This window comes from Apodemus sylvaticus, chromosome 10 (assembly GCF_947179515.1).
Source record: "Apodemus sylvaticus chromosome 10, mApoSyl1.1, whole genome shotgun sequence".
Taxonomy (NCBI): Eukaryota; Metazoa; Chordata; class Mammalia; order Rodentia; family Muridae; genus Apodemus; species Apodemus sylvaticus.
This window is the reverse complement of record NC_067481.1, coordinates 46,927,219-46,944,876: the sequence shown is the minus strand read 5'-3', so window position 1 is coordinate 46,944,876 and position 17,658 is coordinate 46,927,219. Positions and strand designations below refer to the sequence as shown.

General features: G+C 39.9%; 1 protein-coding gene across 1 annotated transcript in view; it reads right to left on the bottom strand.

Annotated features, from left to right (window-relative positions):
- Cpd (carboxypeptidase D) overlaps positions 1-17,658 on the bottom strand; it is a 65,949-nt gene that overhangs the window by 40,792 nt on the left and 7,499 nt on the right. The gene's annotated exons all lie outside the window — the stretch shown is intronic.

Genomic DNA, 17,658 nt, shown 5'->3' with positions numbered 1-17,658 from the left:
TAAATCATTTAGAATGTGGTCATTTAAGACCAGGAAGTTAATTCATTCACAGAAGGCATTGTTCTAGGTACAGGGGATAAAGTTTTGAAGGGACCAAGTCTACACCAAGATCACATACATTCTTGGGCAAATCCAGAAAGTATCAGCTAGTGAGCAGTATTACACAGAGCCATGTGGCATCTAATACCAGTGGATGCTGGGTGATCAGGAAAACAGCTCTGTGACAAGGGGCTTCTTGACAGTTAATCTTCCTTGTTAACTAGACTCTATATAGATGTATGTGGTGCATGTGGTAGTCATCCCTTGGGCCCGGCTGTGAGGGGTTTTCCAGGGAGGTTAACTGAAGAGAGAAGACCCAGGCTGAGTTATGAGCAGCACCAGTGATTGTTTCCCTTTCTGTTTCCTAAGTATAGACAGTATGGCTCTCCCTCACCCTCCCATACCATCACGGCTTATATCCCCTTTGAGATGAGTCAAAGTAAATCCTTCTTCCTTTAAGTTGCTTCTGTTGAGTCCTTCGTCACATCAACAAGAAAACTAATATATACTACTGAAGCAAAATATGAAAAACAAGACAGAAACAGCTGGGTAAATGCCACAGAGAAGAGCATTCTGGGTAGAGGGCAAGACTTGTCAAGTTAAGGAAATGGGAATATGGCTACTGTGGTTCAGAGAAGTGTTTCAAAATGAGGTTGAGTGGTCTCAGCAATGCAGGATTGCACAGGGCTTTGACACTGAGGATTGCAAGTTTATAAATTTATTCTAAGTACAAATGAGACTACTGAAAAGTTATCATTTTAGTCTTACTCTGTTAAAGAATATATTTGTAAGATAAAATTTAGTGCCATAACCATATTTAAGTACATATTACAATAATGTGATCTGCTGTCATAGTTTGGATGTGGTTTGCCCCACAATGGCTCATGTTCTGGAAACTTAGGCCACAGTGTGATGAGATGACAGGTGACTGAGCTTTCAAGAGGTAAAGACGAACAAAAAGTAGTAAGGTCCCCGGGTGCTGCCCTTGAGAGGGATTAAAGCAGTTCTGATGGAATCCCAGTTAATTCGCAGAAAGTCTTCACAAAGCAGGCCCACCATCACCTTGCATGTGGCTGATCCTCTTTATTTTTCTGTCTTATCACTATCTAGTCTAGAGGGCCCTCACCAGAGGCCTGACAGACCTCACCAGACAGACCTGCCCGACTAGAACTTTCTGCCTGTTATGTCTTCAAAACTGTGACCACAGCGTCTGAGAGAACTGTCCAGAGAAGAACCATTTATTTGGCCTCATAATTTCAAGTTCACTCAGTTCAGGGCCATGTGGACTCAGTGTGGGGGGAATAGCAGCTTAGAAGGTTCTTTGCCTCGAGGTCATCAGAAAGTATTAATAGGAAATACAAAGGGTGCTCAGGTAGGATACAGTCCTGAGAGGCATCGCTTTAATGCCCTCCTCCTCTGACAGGCCCTACTTCCAATGTCTTACCACCTTCTAATAATGCCATCAAATTATAACTCTATGCATTACATTGGAGCCCTCCTAATCATCTAATCATTCCTGGAAGTGCCTTCCAGATATACCCAAAAGAATGCTTCCCAAGTCTCCTAGGTATTTCTCAATCTAAGCAGGTTATAATTAAGATTATTCACTGGAGTCTCCAAAAACATGAAGTAAATAAGTTAATTCCCCTTGTTAAGCTTTGAGTATCTTGTAATAGCAATCCATCACAGAATAACAACAACTACATTCATGGTGTTGTGTGACAGATCTCTAGAATTTCTTCATCTTGCAAAACTGAAACCCTGTGCTCAGTGAACAGCTCCCTCTTTCCTTCTCAATTTCAGCTTCCTCATGAGTGATACTTTGTGACTGCATCTTTCATTTAGCATTATTGACAACAACACAATGGCCACTGTGTATAAGAGATTAAACTAAGATTATTATAAAAAGATAAATTAAAAAATATGACTAGCCAAAGTTTAGCCCTGTTGAAGAAGCAAAACAGAGAGCACACGAAAAAAACAATGTGACAGCAATATTATATGAACTCATTTTTTTGCACAAGTAAAATTTAATAACCACTTTATTATAAATATGGCCAATTTACACTTTAACCATGCCAGAGGGCAGTGAAACAGACTGTAACAATATAATAACAACACTGTAAAAATAACCGAACTTGGGTTCTAGCATTCTTTTATCTGTTTTTTTTTTTTATTTCAGTAGCAATTTAGGAAATATTAACTAAAGAAACCAGAAGGATCAAGTTTATCTAACATTACAGAGTGTTACCTAATCTGGTTTTCAGATGTAACTTTTATAAGTCTGTAAGTAGCCAGTTCTAAGCAATGGCACATGTATGTATACCCTCATGGTAGTGAGCAGTAGAGTGCAGACATCTTTTAACAATAAGATCTCAGGGGGTGCTGTAGCGGCGGCTAGAGAGATGACTCAGTGGTTAAAGGGAGCACACATTGCTCTCCAGTGGATGTAAATGTCTTGGCAGTCTAAGAGATGTGCAGGGGTATCTCACTGTGGTTTTCATTTGTAATATAATTAATACTCCACAATGCATAGTCCTTCCTAAGAAGAGACATCTTTCATGCATATATTTATCACTATATTAGGAAAGCTGTGGAGCCAGAGACTTGGAAATGTTGCAAAAGAAGGATGTTCCCAAGGGCCTCAATAGTTTATCTATCCAGTCCTGGCTTCTGAATTACACCCCAGGAGTTCACATCTGCCCTGAGACAGCACACTCCAAACACTGAAAACTGAAGTATTTCAAGACTGGCTTGAAAGATACAGAGGACAGACCTCAACAGCACTACAACCTTGCAAACTGAACCAACAGGAATCACACCCCACCTTAGGCAAGTCTGAACTTATAGCTGAATCTAACTAGGTCATTTCTTGCTAGAACAAGCAAACAAATAATTTACTATAAAAAACAGGATTTAAACAAGGAGGGCAAAGTGAAAGAAAGGAGAGAAGGAAGGAAGAAGTGAGGGAGGGAGTTTTATGGACAATGTTAAGAGGCTTAATTAAGCACTGTTGTTGCAGGAACATCAGGTAAGAGAAACCACCACGCTATAGCAAATATTTCACAACTTTGGCAATGGTCAAAAAAAAAAAAATCTATTCTTAAATTTCTAAAAACCAGAAACAAATTAAAAACTCCCTGAAAGCAAACAGAGAACAACACAGGGAGAGGTCTGGAATGTACCAGGAAGACCTTTTAAATCTCTACAGTGGTTTCTCAGCAGAAACAGGTAGTCAGGAGGCACAAGGCAAGTAAGTGTCTTAAAGGGCTAAACAAGAGAGAACAAAGTACCAACACCACCTCACAGACCATAACCTGGGAACACCAATAATACCTCACAGCTCATAACCTGGGGTTTTACAAGCAATAAAAATTATTCTGCAGGAAGACAGACAAGAAAGATACCCAAAAAGAAAACCAGAGAATCTACTGAAAGCAGGCTGACCTCAACATAAATTAACACAGAAATTTCCTCAGGTAAAAGAGAATACCCAGAAATAAAGAACAAATGAAAAGCAGCAGATGTAACTATCTGGGAACTATATAAATCATTTTTAGCCTGCTGGGTGGCACAGGCTGTCTGTAATACAAGCATTCAGAAGGCAGAGACAGAAGGGTCTCAAATTTGAGGCTAGCGAGGGCCATACAGTAAGACCCTGTCTTTAAAAAAATCAAGGGTAAGGACAATCGCTTAGTAGTAGAACAGTCGCTCAGGATGTACAAGGCCCTGGGTTCAGTCCCCAGTAGATACATACACACACACAAAAATACTAGTTTACTTTCTCATCAATCAGAAGGCTGAGGAAGGAGGATCATAAATTTAAAGCTAGCCTATACTACACAAAACAGCTTATCTCAAAATATAACTTTACCCCCAAGTTCCCAAAAATGAAGGCATAAGAGGAGAACTAATTAAAATTGTTTTTAAATCCAAACTTATCAGTGATTATATATTTAACGAAAATGTTACTAACAAAACAACAGTGACAGCTGGCAACCACAACCTGGGGTTATGGAGTAGACCGACTAAAGAAATTGTCCAAAGGAACTACCATTCAGTGCTGGAGATCAGGTCACTGCAGGTAGTGGAACAGACAAGTTAAAAGTAAGAACAAATCTCAAAAGGCCTGGAAAAACAGATGCTACACGAACATTTAAAGAGTGCTGAAGGGCTTGGGATGTCAGGTCACTGGAGAATGCCTGCCTAGAGTGTGCAAGGTCTGGGGATGAATTCCTAGCTCTGCACGCGTGAACACAAGGAGAGCAAAAAGAAGAGAGGGGAAAAAAGAAAAGGAAAGAGGGGAGGGAGACAGAGGAAGAACAAGAAGTAAGGAAAGGCATGAAGTCAGAAGTAGAGAAACAAAGGTATGATGATGACGGCCGGCCGCTCCACGACGGCCATCTACCCTAGGTATGAGTATCTACAACAGCACTTCAAAATACAGGAGACAAGAACTGCTAACACCAGGAAGGAAATCCACACATCTACTTCAGCATTCTTCAGTAATCCTCAGAACAGAGGGGGCGGGGTCAGCAGAGGGTAGAGAATCCATAGTGTGGCTGGCAACTGACTAGGTTTAAAGGCTGTGTACACCGTCCCCACCCATCAGCAGCAGAGTACACACACTTTCCAAACACATACAAACATTCATCAGACACACCACATCCTGGGTCATGAAATAAACAGGTTTAAAGGAGGAAAATCTTGCTCCGTATGCTCTCTGGCTATGGGGGAAGTGATCTAACAAAGTATTTTTTCTTGATAAAACTTCCTAAGAGGAAAGTACATTTTCTTTATGATTACCTTCAGAAGGTAATTCATGTATTACATTATGTCTCTTAATCTACATTTTTCTCATGACTCAGAAGAACAGAAAACAAACTTATTTCATAGGGCCAAACAACAAAACAGCTATCCTACCTTTAGAAAGTCAAAAAGTCATTAGTCATCAGTTTCAATTCATAATTTAGAATTTCTTCTAAAATTACCTAAAAACCTAGAAACAAATGGAGATACTATCTGGCTTATGAGTAATTTAAGATTTTTGGTTTTTTTGTGAGATGCCACAAATACGCAGCAGTTGACATCTGTGTTAAATTTAACATTTGTTTTTCTGATACTAAATGTCAAAGACCTTGTAAGTATAAGAAATATAAGCAGTTGGTTTGGATCTGCTGGTTTGATTTTTTTTTTCCATCAACACAAGACCTATCCACACAAAGCTAGCCTTCACTGTAACAGGAAGCAGTCACTGATCCGTAAACAGATCTGATGCTATGACCAGCAGCCACTGCCAAATTCAGTCAAGACATTTACCTTTTTTTTTTTTTTAGGCTAGTATATAATTTGACTCAACATAAAGGAGAAATGTCAGATTTCACAATAACATCTGAATATGGGCAAAGAAAATTTTAATTTGGGGAGTAAAATATTCAGCTATAAGTATACCTTAAAAATATCTTAATAACAGTAGGAAGGATCTACAATTTGTCTTATTAATGTTGTAATAAGCAAGCCTCTATGAATGCTTAATCTCCTAGGAGACTATCCAAGCCAATGATCTTCAACTTATTCACACTAAATTGAAAAAATATTCAACAGTTCAGAAATTATTGATTTCGATGGTGCTGAGGCTCAAACCCAGGGCCTCACAGATACTAGGCAAGCAGTGTGCCACTAGGTGAGCAGTGTGCCGCTAGGTGAGCAGTGTGCCGCTAGGTGAGCAGTGTGCCGCTGAGCAGTCCTCACAACTTACCTCACAAATACTGAGTTGGGATCCAAATGTTTTAATCTTAAATTTGAGCAGTTATAAGCAAAATAATATCCTGTATAACATAATGTTAAATAAAACGTTAACTTTACTTTAAATTTAATCAAATAAATGAAAATGGCATAGAAATTTGATTTTTAGAATCTTATTTTTCTTTCATGTTAAAAGCTAATGTGAGCCAAGCGGTGGTGGCACATGCCTGTAGTCCCAGCACTCTGGGAGGCAGAGGTAGGTGGATTTCTGAGTTTGAGGCCAGCCTGGGCTACAGAGTGAGCTCCAGGACAGCCAGGGCTACACAGAGAAACCCTGTCTCAAAAAAAACCAAATCCAAAACAAACAAACAAACAGCTAATGTGTGTGGATACTTTTGCCTTCATGTATGTCTATGCATCCTGTGTGTACAGTACCCACTAGAGAAGAGGGGGTCAGATCCCCTAGAACTGGAGTTACAGATGGTTATGAGCCACCAAAGGGAACCAAACCCAGGTCCTCAGGAAGAGCAGTCAGTGCTCTTAACCCCTGAGCCACCTCTCCAGCCTCCAAAGTAACTATTAAAATCTGTCCAGTGCTACAACAAATTGTTATCAATGCCAGTATTAATTGCTATAGTTAGCTAAAGGTTCTCTGATCAAACAATCTACTCATGGCCATTACTGTTTGTCTTCCAACTTATCTTCATCTGCTTAATATACTCAATTCACCTCTAGAACAGAACACACCCCTGTTACTGATTTTAGCACAGAGATCTGGCTTTAAAGAGGAGAGAGACTTCCAACAGTCAATTTTTCAATTGAAAACTTCTACCCTTTTACTCTTCTCTCTTAAATAGAAGCTTTCATGTTAAAACAACCACTATCAAGCTGGGCACTTGGAGAGGCAGGCAAGTCTCTAAGTTCAACACCAGCCTGGTCTTACAAAGTGACTTCCAGGACAGCCGGGACTACAAAGAGAAACCCTGCCTATAAAAACCAACCAACCTACTGGCCAAACAAACACAAACCAAACCCAATGCCAACTAAAAACAACTTTCCCCCTCTTCTGAGGCTCAAGTAACACCCCAGAAACTGTACTTGTTTCATTGTATTAGTGTCCTTGTTACTCTCTTACGGTACCTGTTTAATTTTTAAGTTAGATGCTGTAAGAGTTAAGTTAGATGTTAGGTGCTGTAAGAGAGTAACAGCAACTGATAAATAAAGAAAGTATAACAATATACTATACTGAAAGTTACGGCAATTGCTACTGTCCCACTGGAATATACTCATTTCTCTTGTGCGGAGGTGATGTGAGCATTACCAAACTGCAACACGCAATATTTGAAAAACCAAGTGGAAACCAGAGACTATTGGGCAGGGAGCATACACAGTGTGGATATTCTCATCAAAGGAATGAGTCATGTCTCAGGCAAGATACAAGCAGAATGATGTAAGATTCCATTGTGCTACTCAGATCAGTGCATAATTTAAAGCTTATCAATCACTTATGGCTGGAATTTTCCATTTAAAGGCTTTCGAACTATGACTGATGGCTGGTAACAGATAAGGGTAGACTTCTCAGAGTTTCAAAAGGTAGTAAGACATTTTCACAATTTCAATTTCTGTATGTATAATAAATGATAATGTTGCATTCCAAGATACTTTTTTTTTTTTTTTGGTTTTTTTTGGTTTTGGTTTTTTCGAGACAGGGCTTCTCTGTATAGCCCTGGCTGTCCTGGAGCTCACTCTGTAGACCAGGCTGGCCTCGAACTCAGAAATCTGCCTGCCTCTGCCTCCCAGAGTGCTGGGATTACAGGTGTGCGCCACCACCGCCCGGCACCAAGATACTTTTAAAAGTTAATAAATATAACATTCATTAAAATGTGTAAGGAGGAATACCGAATCCCGTGAGTGAAAAATACAGGCCCAGGTAGGCAGGGTTTCTCTGTGTAGTCCTGGCTGTCCTGGAAGTAGTCACTGTGTAGACTAGGCTGGCCTTGAACCTAGAGACTTGCCTGACTCTTCGAGTGTGCTTTCAAAAAAAAAAAATGCCCCCGATTTTAAGTCTTTAAATTTAAGTTGTCTAATTCCTACCAGAACTTGTTATTTGCACTTGGGTCACTTCTGTGAGCATCCACTTCCTTCACCACTCCCGCTAGATACATATTTGCTCATGATATGATTCTACAGAACTAAACTAATTACACAGTCCCGCCTGGTCTTGGGTCCTACTTGGTCAACACTCTCTCACATCCCTGAATTGTATTTGCCCTTATAAAAGTGTTCCTGACCATCTGAATTACACAGAAAAACACTCATGGACTGAAAGCATCTAACTCATAAGCACGAGTTCTGAAACCCTGACAGATGAATCCTGGCCAGCATCCGTGGCTCTCTTTTGGTGAAGGTGAAAAAGGCTCTCCTGAGCCCATCATCACGTTACAAAGTACACAAGTGTGCTGATCCTAAAGGTCAGGCTCTGTACGAGGGTGGACCACAGCTCACGAAAGCAAACTTGTGACTCAAGAAGCGAGTGTTCTGTTTGAATATGGTTTTAACTCTTTTTTTTTTCCTCCTTTTACATTAGAAAGTACTCAGACTTAAGATGAAAAAGAAAAAGGAAGGAAGCTTCAACCGGGTCTTTAATGTACAAGGCGAGGAAAGACCAAAAGCAATTTCTAACACAAATTTCACGATACTTGTGAAACGTGAACAGGCTGACGCTTGGGGCTTCAATTTGTCAGCACTCCTTCATGAAAACCTCCTGGTGTAAAATGCTACAGACATTTTCACTCTGGAGGTGAAAAATCACCCATCTGTTCAACAATGTTCTAGTTGAATTTTGACTCTAAGCAATTAACTTATGCCAGGAAACCGTATCGATTCAATTTTCAGAACTGTAGACTGACATATGCCTGGCAAATGTCTTACACCCTGAGCCTCTTTTCATTTCCATCCCGCAGAGGCTCTAGAAGCTATTTCTTAACAGTGTCTTGGTACTTGTGATGGAAGATTAAGTACTACCTCAGCTGTCACTCTTCCCCACAGCAAGGTCAGGCCCAGGTGGGTCTTCTGGGTTCTCCTTGACACTCCACAAGTACTAGTCCTTTGATTCATCTTGTGCAATTTTTATTTATTTTTTATTTATTCTTTTGTATATTACATTCTGACTACAGTTTCCCCTCCCTCCTCTCTTGCCAGCTTCCCCGCCGTCTTCACTCCTTCCCCCAAATCCACACCTCTTCTGTTTCCCTTCAGAAAAGGGCAGGCCTCTGGGGATGTCAGCCAAACATGGCATATCAAGTTGCAATATGACTACACACCTCTCCTCACATTAAGGCTGGAAGAGGCAACCCAGGGGGAGAAAGAGGATCCCACAGCAGGCAAGAGTCAGAGACAGCCCTGCTCCCACTCTCAGAAGTCCCACAGGAAAGTCCAAGCCACACAACTGTAACACATATGCAGAGGACCTAGCCCAGGCCCATGCAGCCTCCCTGATTTTCTGGCACAATTTCTTACACCTCTCATATTCCCTTTCCTTCCCATGTATTCCTGTGGATAAAGCCCTTATCATCAAGAGATCACGTTCCATGTAACTATAAAAACTCTAAGTTCCTTTCCTCTAGGACTCTGTCCCTTTCCACACAGAGGTCAGGGTAATCTGAAATGAGCAGCACCACCCTGGCCAACGAGAGGGGGCAGGCCTCACATTCATGACTTTAAAGGAGAGGATGTTCTGGGGTAAAGTCAGGAGAGCGTTACCGGGGGCCTTCTAGAGGCACAGTGAGGTAAAGGTCCACATTTGCCAGCAAAGGACAGAGTTAGTGCAAAGGGGAGACAGAGGGAAACAGACCTGATCCTACGAAATGTGAAACCAGCAGGCAAGGCAGGCACAGAAGAACCTTTCAGTGTTCCTCCAAGTGTTGGTTTGTTTTTTACTGCATAGCTTTAAATACAAAGTCACTCTTGTAAGATCCCGACACACATTTCCTAAGCCTGACAACTATACCTCAGATTAGTAAACAGACTTGAGGAAACAAGCCATGAAGCAGTGTCCTGTACATGTTCTTCAGGTCAGACTGGTTTGCCTCTGCTGTTTGGATCCAGTGGTCTTCATGACTGAACAGTTACTGAGAGAAAATAAACTCCTTATGATCCTTAAGGACCCATCTTTTATTAATAGCAAATACATATATTTGCTATTTTATATTTTTGCTATTATTAATAGCAAAAAAATAAACTTGAAAAAGTTTATTTTTTCAATTATGCCTTGCATATTTAATTCTTTGTTTTAGGTTCCAGTTTTCTGGTATATGCTCTATTTAATGACAAAGGAACATTCAAGGCAGCACACTTCAGTATTTAGAGTACATTAGTGCTGCCCAGAGCAATGGCCGTTTAGAGGAATATGAATGCCCACATGATAAAGGAAGCTCACGCCTATACAAACCTGCTCTGGGTGTGTGATGTACTACCTGTTCATATTTCATAACTGATGAAAGATTAAAAACAGAGGGAAGAAGGCTTGATAAATCAACACAATGTTTCCTTCTTCCAAAGAAAGGAAAAAATCATAATTGCCAGTTTGAAAAGGCTCAATTCTATGTTAGCAACAGCTTAAAAAACAGAGCAAGGCCCCATAAATATAAAGCAATACAACAGCTGTCCCAACTCGTGACAGTATATTACATGTGACCAGCACATGAGGCTAGGGATAATATTTCTGAGTAATTTCCTGTCTCAATAATCATTGAAATTATAGAGAAAACAACCCAAGGTAAGTGATAGCTCAGTCTTCACCATAAATGACTGAGGTATATAAACAAGCCAGGACAAAAGAAAAAAGAGTTATCATGTGCAAATTGTAAGGTGTTTGTTCCTATTAAAAAAAAAATGAAAGCAATTCAGTTCTATGGCAACAGTGATCAAGAGCAGAGCTGTTTCAAGCTGGAGGCCACTGCCCATTACTGGGTTGTAAGAGGTGTTAGTGGGTTTAGACACACTTTTAAAATAAATGAAATAGAGCAGACTAGAAGAAATACCACATATATTACACTGGCAGGTTAGTTATCAGATGCTGCAGTGATAGGGAGATGGAGGCAAGGGCTGCTGTGTGCTAGGGACGTGCTCTACCACTGAGCTGCATCTCCAGCCCTACACTTAGGTATTGTCTCACCAAGTTTAAAAATAAAGTTCTAAACATATATACACATTGACGAAATGTATATAAGCAACCAAAAGGGACTGGCGAGATACTCAGAGGCAAACAGTGCATGTTAGTCTTTGTAGAGGAGTCAGTTAGGTGGCTAGAGCCCATGCCAGGCAGCACACCACAACCAGCTACAGGGGATCAGACACTCTTTTCCTACCTCCACAGACAGCAGCACTCACACGCAGAGACACATAGGTATACACATAATTTTAAAAATGTAAAGGCGGGGCTGGAGAGATGGCTCAGCGGTCAAGAGCACTGACAGCTCTTCCAGAGGTCCTGAGTTCAATTCCCAGCACCCACATGGTGGCTCACAACCATCTATAATGAGATCTGATGCCTTCTTCTGGTGTGTCTGAAGACAGCTACAGTGTACTTACTTACATATAATAAATAAATAAATCTTTAAAAAATGTAAAGGCATTTCATGTTATAGGATACTAGTGAAATTAAAAAACAAAAACAAAATCACTATGACCTACCATAAGACAAACTTATTTTATCACGGTAGGAGTAAATGTAGGAAGAATATTTTTAGGAATTTTGAGTCCAAAATTCAGGTGTCTAACTTGTAAACTACGTAAACCATTTTTTTTTAGGAGAACAACAAGAATTTGTTTATTAAAATATTCACAAACGATGCACAGCCTGCCTTCTATATACAAGGCGTGATTCAAAGTCAAGAAAATAAATACCAAATAATACTGAAACCTGCCCTAGTGAAGTGGGAGCTCGTGCAGAGATAAGGAGTTACAGTGCCTGGTGCAAAGCTAAGTGCTCAGCATAGTTCTCAGCTGAGCCTCATAATCCCATCAAAGAGATCATACCATTTATCTTTATTTTATATATAGGGATCAGGAGTGAAAGAATTCATTAACATGATGAAGGTCAACTAATCTCTCACATCTATACACGCATAGAATTGAAACTCAAACCTAAACTGTCAGATCCCAAGGCTCTGCTCTTAGCCTCTAATGCCTCTGTCTGCGGAAAGGTAAAACACAACCGTGCCTACCCAGATGATTTCTAACATTTACATAGAATGGTGACTTTGGTAAAATAATTTCAATTACAGTCTTGGGTTTCTAGCCTTTCCTAAACTACATAACTATATATAGAGAGATTCTTTCTTGTGTGTGTATGCATTTCTGTAACTGTTCATGTGTGCACGTGCATGCATGCTCATGCATGTGTGCATGCACGTGTATATGGGGGCCAGAAAGCAATCTCAAGTTCATCCTCAAGGACTAGCGTCACCGATTAAGCTAAAATGGTTGGCCAGCAAGCCCCGGGGACCCTCCTCCTTCACTGCCCTCTCAGTGTTGGGATGACAAGTCACACACCACTACACCAGGCATTTTTACGTGAAACTCTGGAGCTTGTGCTATCTCCCCAGTCCTTAGACAGAAACTCTTTAAAAAAACAAACATTTATTTATTCTTATATCTAAGTACACTGTAGCTATCTTCAGACACACCAGAAGAGGGCATCAAATCTCTTTATGGATGGTTGTGAGCCACCATGTGATTGCTGGGATTTGAACTTGGAACCTTCAGAAGAGCAGTCAGTGTTCCTAACTGCTGAGCCATCTCTCCAGCCCAGTTGGAAACTCTTTAAACGGTGACCCAAACTACAACCCTGTTTCATTAAATATGATTTGGAATATACATATTAAGCCATCAGCTAATTTTTATGGCTTAAAAACTTTCCAGATGACTACTTGGGTGGCTGAGACAGAAGGATCAAGCTTAATTCAAGCCTGGGCAACTTAGTGAGACTCTGTCTCAGAATTTAGAGGCTAGAGAGGTGGCTGTGTGGTGACTTGCTGCTCCTGAAGAGGACACAGATTGAGTTCCCAGCACCCACACAGTGGCTTACAATTGTCTATAAATTCAGCTCCAGGGGATCAAACACATTCTTTGGCCTCCTCAGGCACCAAGCATGCATGTGGTATACATATATACATCCAAACACATACACATCAAATAAAAATAAATCTTAAAAGAACTTTAGAGCTGGTGAAATGGCTCAATGGTTAAGAGCACTGACTGCTCTTCCAGAGGTCCTGAGTTCAATTCCCAGCAACCACATGGTGGCTCGCAACCATCTGTAATGGGATCTGATGTCCTCTTCTGGTGTGTCTGAAGATAGCGACAGTGTACTCATAAATAAAATAAATCTTAAAAAAAAAAAAAAGAAAGAAATTTAAACTTTAAAGGAGGGCTGAGGATGTAGCTCAATGACAGAATGCTGCTAGCATGCACAAAATCCGGGGTTTAGTCTCTGGTACTGTGTTTAAAAACAATACACAGTCAAACAAGAACAAAAGAAAGAGTAGGGGAAAGGTATGCCAAGGGCAGAGGACTCAGCACTGTTCTGGTTAAAATCTCCTGACTAGACTCTCATAATCACCCGGTTTTAGCAGGTGAGTGACTTTTCACAGGCCTCCAAGGACAGCCATCTCTACCTGGATCCTGTGGGTTCAAAAGACACGTTAGAAGCCAAGACTACATATGGGCAGCTAAGCATGCATGTCAGCCTTGTCAAGCAAGGCGAAGGCAGCGGCGGCGGCTCCATCACCCCACTCCCACACTACTTATCTGCTATCTGATCCTTGCAAGTCGCAACTGTCTCTGCTCTGCTCTTCTGTGTCCCTATTGCCTAAAGCAGAATATGGAAGGTGGCAGGCAGTCAGGAACATTTACTAAGTGAATAGCTACATTGTGTAATTGAGTTCATCTCTCAGTCCTTGAATTTTTTTTAAAGCAAAAAGGACCTAGTTTGGTCCTCAATATATTCATTTTCAGCTCTAAGACATCTACCACTTCTTTGAGCAGGAATTTATAAGTATATCACACAGAGTATTAGTAAAGCCATTCCAGGACATCCAGCCTTGAGATATGCCTAGTCACAGGTTTTACAACATCTCCCTTTGGCCCTGCATGAGATAAACAAGATGATTTTATCCTGTTCATGCTACTGGGGCTAGCACAGCTTTCTCTGTAGGAAGCAGTTGCTGTGGCAGGAAGAAAAGCTAGCTACTTAGAAACAACGCAGTGCATCTGACCGGTCAGCTCCAACAACGGGGATGTTGATGCTCCCCAAACAATGAACAATGGCATCCACAGGCTTAGCTACCAGAGAGGTGGGGAGAAACAGAAGCACTCCAGAACTGGCTTAATGGAACAATCTGTGACCACATAGCAATGTACACTTCTTTTCTCTGAAAACTGCAGGGTTATTTTTCAAACTGTGTTTTAGTATATGCTTCAATCAACTGTCAATTAGGAATTATATTTTAACCTTTAAAGGTTTTTTTAACCAAAAAGATAAAGTAAATTATCATTCATCCCATTACCTTAATATCTCTAATTCATACAATAACTTGACTAACTCGCAAAACTACTGGTTCACAAAGTTTGATATTAATTTATTTTTGAAGATTGAAATGTAAGGACTACACATTAAAGTACATTCCCTCATCAGTGCTTTTCAAACCACATCCAACTTTAATGAGGGAAGAGGTTAGCTGCTAAATATTTCAGCAGTGTTGTAGATGTTTGTAACACATAAACTATGGACAGAAACTACAGGGATTCAGGAAATTCTAGAAGGTATGCAGTCCTCTAACTTAAGACTCATTTTCAGTGTATGCAGCCGGACATAAAAAGTGATTAGCTAGGCATGATATAGCATACATCTTTGATCCCAGCACTTGGGAGGCAGAGGCAAGAGAATCTGGGTTTGACATTAGCCTTGTCTACACAGAGTTACGTGGTCAGACCCTGTCTCAAAAGACAAACAACAGAACTCTCAAAGGCATAAAATAAAGGTGAATTAAGAGATATGTTACAAGATGTTCTATAATGAGATTGCCAGAAGGAAAGTAAAGAGCACTGCAGCCTCCATCTCCTCATGGACTCCGGCATTCCTGTAAGTTCAACTGCTCCTCCTGCTTAAGTTTTGAAGACTTTTTAAGGTGGTCTACTGTGTAGCTCAGGCTGGCCTCAGACTTGTGATCTCGGGCTTCTGAGTGCTGGGGATTCACGTGGCCACCATGCTGAGCTACTTTCTGCATACTGTTTGTGTGCAGGTGATATACTCCCCTATATGTGTGAAGAGAGGGTGTACACCCCCAGGTGCGTGCCTGAGGAGGCCAGAGGAAGATGCCAAATATCTTCCTCTCAGGCTTCACAGTGGGCCTCTCACTGAACCTGAAGATTACCTGTTCAGTTAAATTTCTAGGATCCTCCATCTGACAAGGCTAGGTCACAGGCTCATATGTCACATGCCACACAGGGCTATTATGTGGGTGCTGGGGATTTGAACTCAAGTCCTCTTGCTTTCAAAATAAGTGTTCTTACTTACTGAGCCATCTTCCTAGACCCACTTATGCATTGCAATTTATTATTCTGAAATTTTAAAACAGTGGCTACTTTCATGATTTTTAACTTATTATTTACCTTTCGTAAGTATGGGTATTTTGCCTGCACGTATGTCTGTACACCATGAGTATCTGTTGCACCTGGAGGCCAGAAAAGGGCTACAGAAACCCTGGAACTGGAGTTACAAACAGTTCAGACAGTTGTGGAGAGATGTGAGCTGTCATGTGGAGACAGGAATTGAACCTCTGGAAGAGTAGCAAGTGCTCTTACCTGATGAGCCATTTCTCTAGCCCCACTTCTATGACTTTTAAGAGAAAGGCAAACAATTCAAGCTTGTTTTAATAACTTTCTGAGACAGTGCATGTGGTGTGCATCCATGTGGGCACATGCATTGAAGATGGCCACACAGAGCTGCACATGATTGAAGCTGTGCATGCACATGTGTGTGGAGGCCAGAGGCTGACACCAGGTGTCCTCTTTGATTATCCAGTTTATTTCCTAGGTAAGGTCTCTTGCTGAACTCAATTCATCTAGCCTAGCTAGCTCAGGGGATCCCCATCTCGTTGTCTGGAATTCAGGGAATACAGATAGGCCACGGACCCATATGTAATTTTTTTTTGGTGGGTTCTAGAGATTTGTTCCACAAGCATTTTATCCACCTAGCCATCTACCCAGACCTTAATAATCTGTTAAAATAGTATTTTACAAAAAATTGGAACCCTTATATATTTCTGCTAGAAAAATAAATGCTATGACCATTATGGAAAAGAGTTTGATGCCCTCTTAAAAGCTAATCATGACCTAGCAGTTCCACTCCTAGCCATATGTACCAAGAATTGAGAATGAACACTCAGACACTTACTTGTACAACAGTGTTCACTACAGCACGACTCAACAGTGAAATAGAAATGACTCAATGCCATCAACAGAGAATGAATAGACAAAATCTATTACATATCTGTGCATACATGATATGTATCTTATATAGAGAGAATACTATTTAAATATACAAAGGAATAGGTTCTGGAACATGATACAGAATGGATGAACACTGAGAACATTATGGTAAGTGAGGCACATTAGATGCAAAACTACAAATATTTTATGACTTTAATTATGTGAAATATCTAGTATAGGCAAATTCACAAAGACAGAAAATAGATTAACAGTTTCCTGTAACTAGGGAAGGGGAAATAATAGGAATTACCTAATCATTACAGAGTATCTGAGGTGATACAAATATTCTGAAAATAGACAGTTAGTAATGGCTATATAACACTGTGAATGTTCTATCACTGGAGTCTTATACCTAGAATATTGGCCAAGCATCGTGGTATAACCCTGTAATCTCAGTACTCAGAACACTGGAAGCAAGATGATAAAGAGTTCAAGGCTGGAAAGGCTGGGCTGACGTGATAAAGAACTTGCCTAGCTTGACTGGGGCCCTGGAGTTTGATTCTTGATCACCATAAAAATTTTCACAAAAACAGGCATCCACATGCATGAGCAAGCAAAGAAACCAAAATGGCAAATTTTCTGCTAAATATATATGTATAATATATTTAAATAGATATATATATTATATTTATATAGGTCATAACATATAAATATAATAAATATATTTATATAAAACATAATTTTGTACAAGCTATATATTATATCTTAAAATATATGTATATATATCTTATATTTATGTATTAAATATATATTATAGAATATTTATACTGTATATATTTATATATACAATAGATAAGATAAAATAAAATAGTATATTATTTTGTATATTATATTACATCAAATATAATATACAGTTTTTATATAGTATATGTTATATATATTATATTTTTAATATTTATAGATAATATAGATATATATCTATATTAAAAAGCAAGCCAGAATTCCATGATCAGACCACAGATTAAAATAGAACAGCAAATATACTTTTGTGTAAAAGATAAGATTGGTGGTTACTGTTTCAAGCCCAATAATTTAAGACCTATAACTTAACCTTCTGTGTCTCCTGACACATGATGTGGACTATACAATGATCTTACTGGGAAACTGAAGTTGAAGTACAATGTAGAAAGCGACAAACCTAAAACTTGGAAAGTTCTATAAGACAACAACTTGGTTTGTTTTTTTTTTCCATTACAATTACGTCTGTGTGCATGTGTGTGTGTAGGTAGGAACATGCATGCATCAGTGCATATGTGTGCATGTGTGTAGGTAGGTAGGTAGGAACATGCATGCATCAGTGCATATGTGGAGATCGGGGGC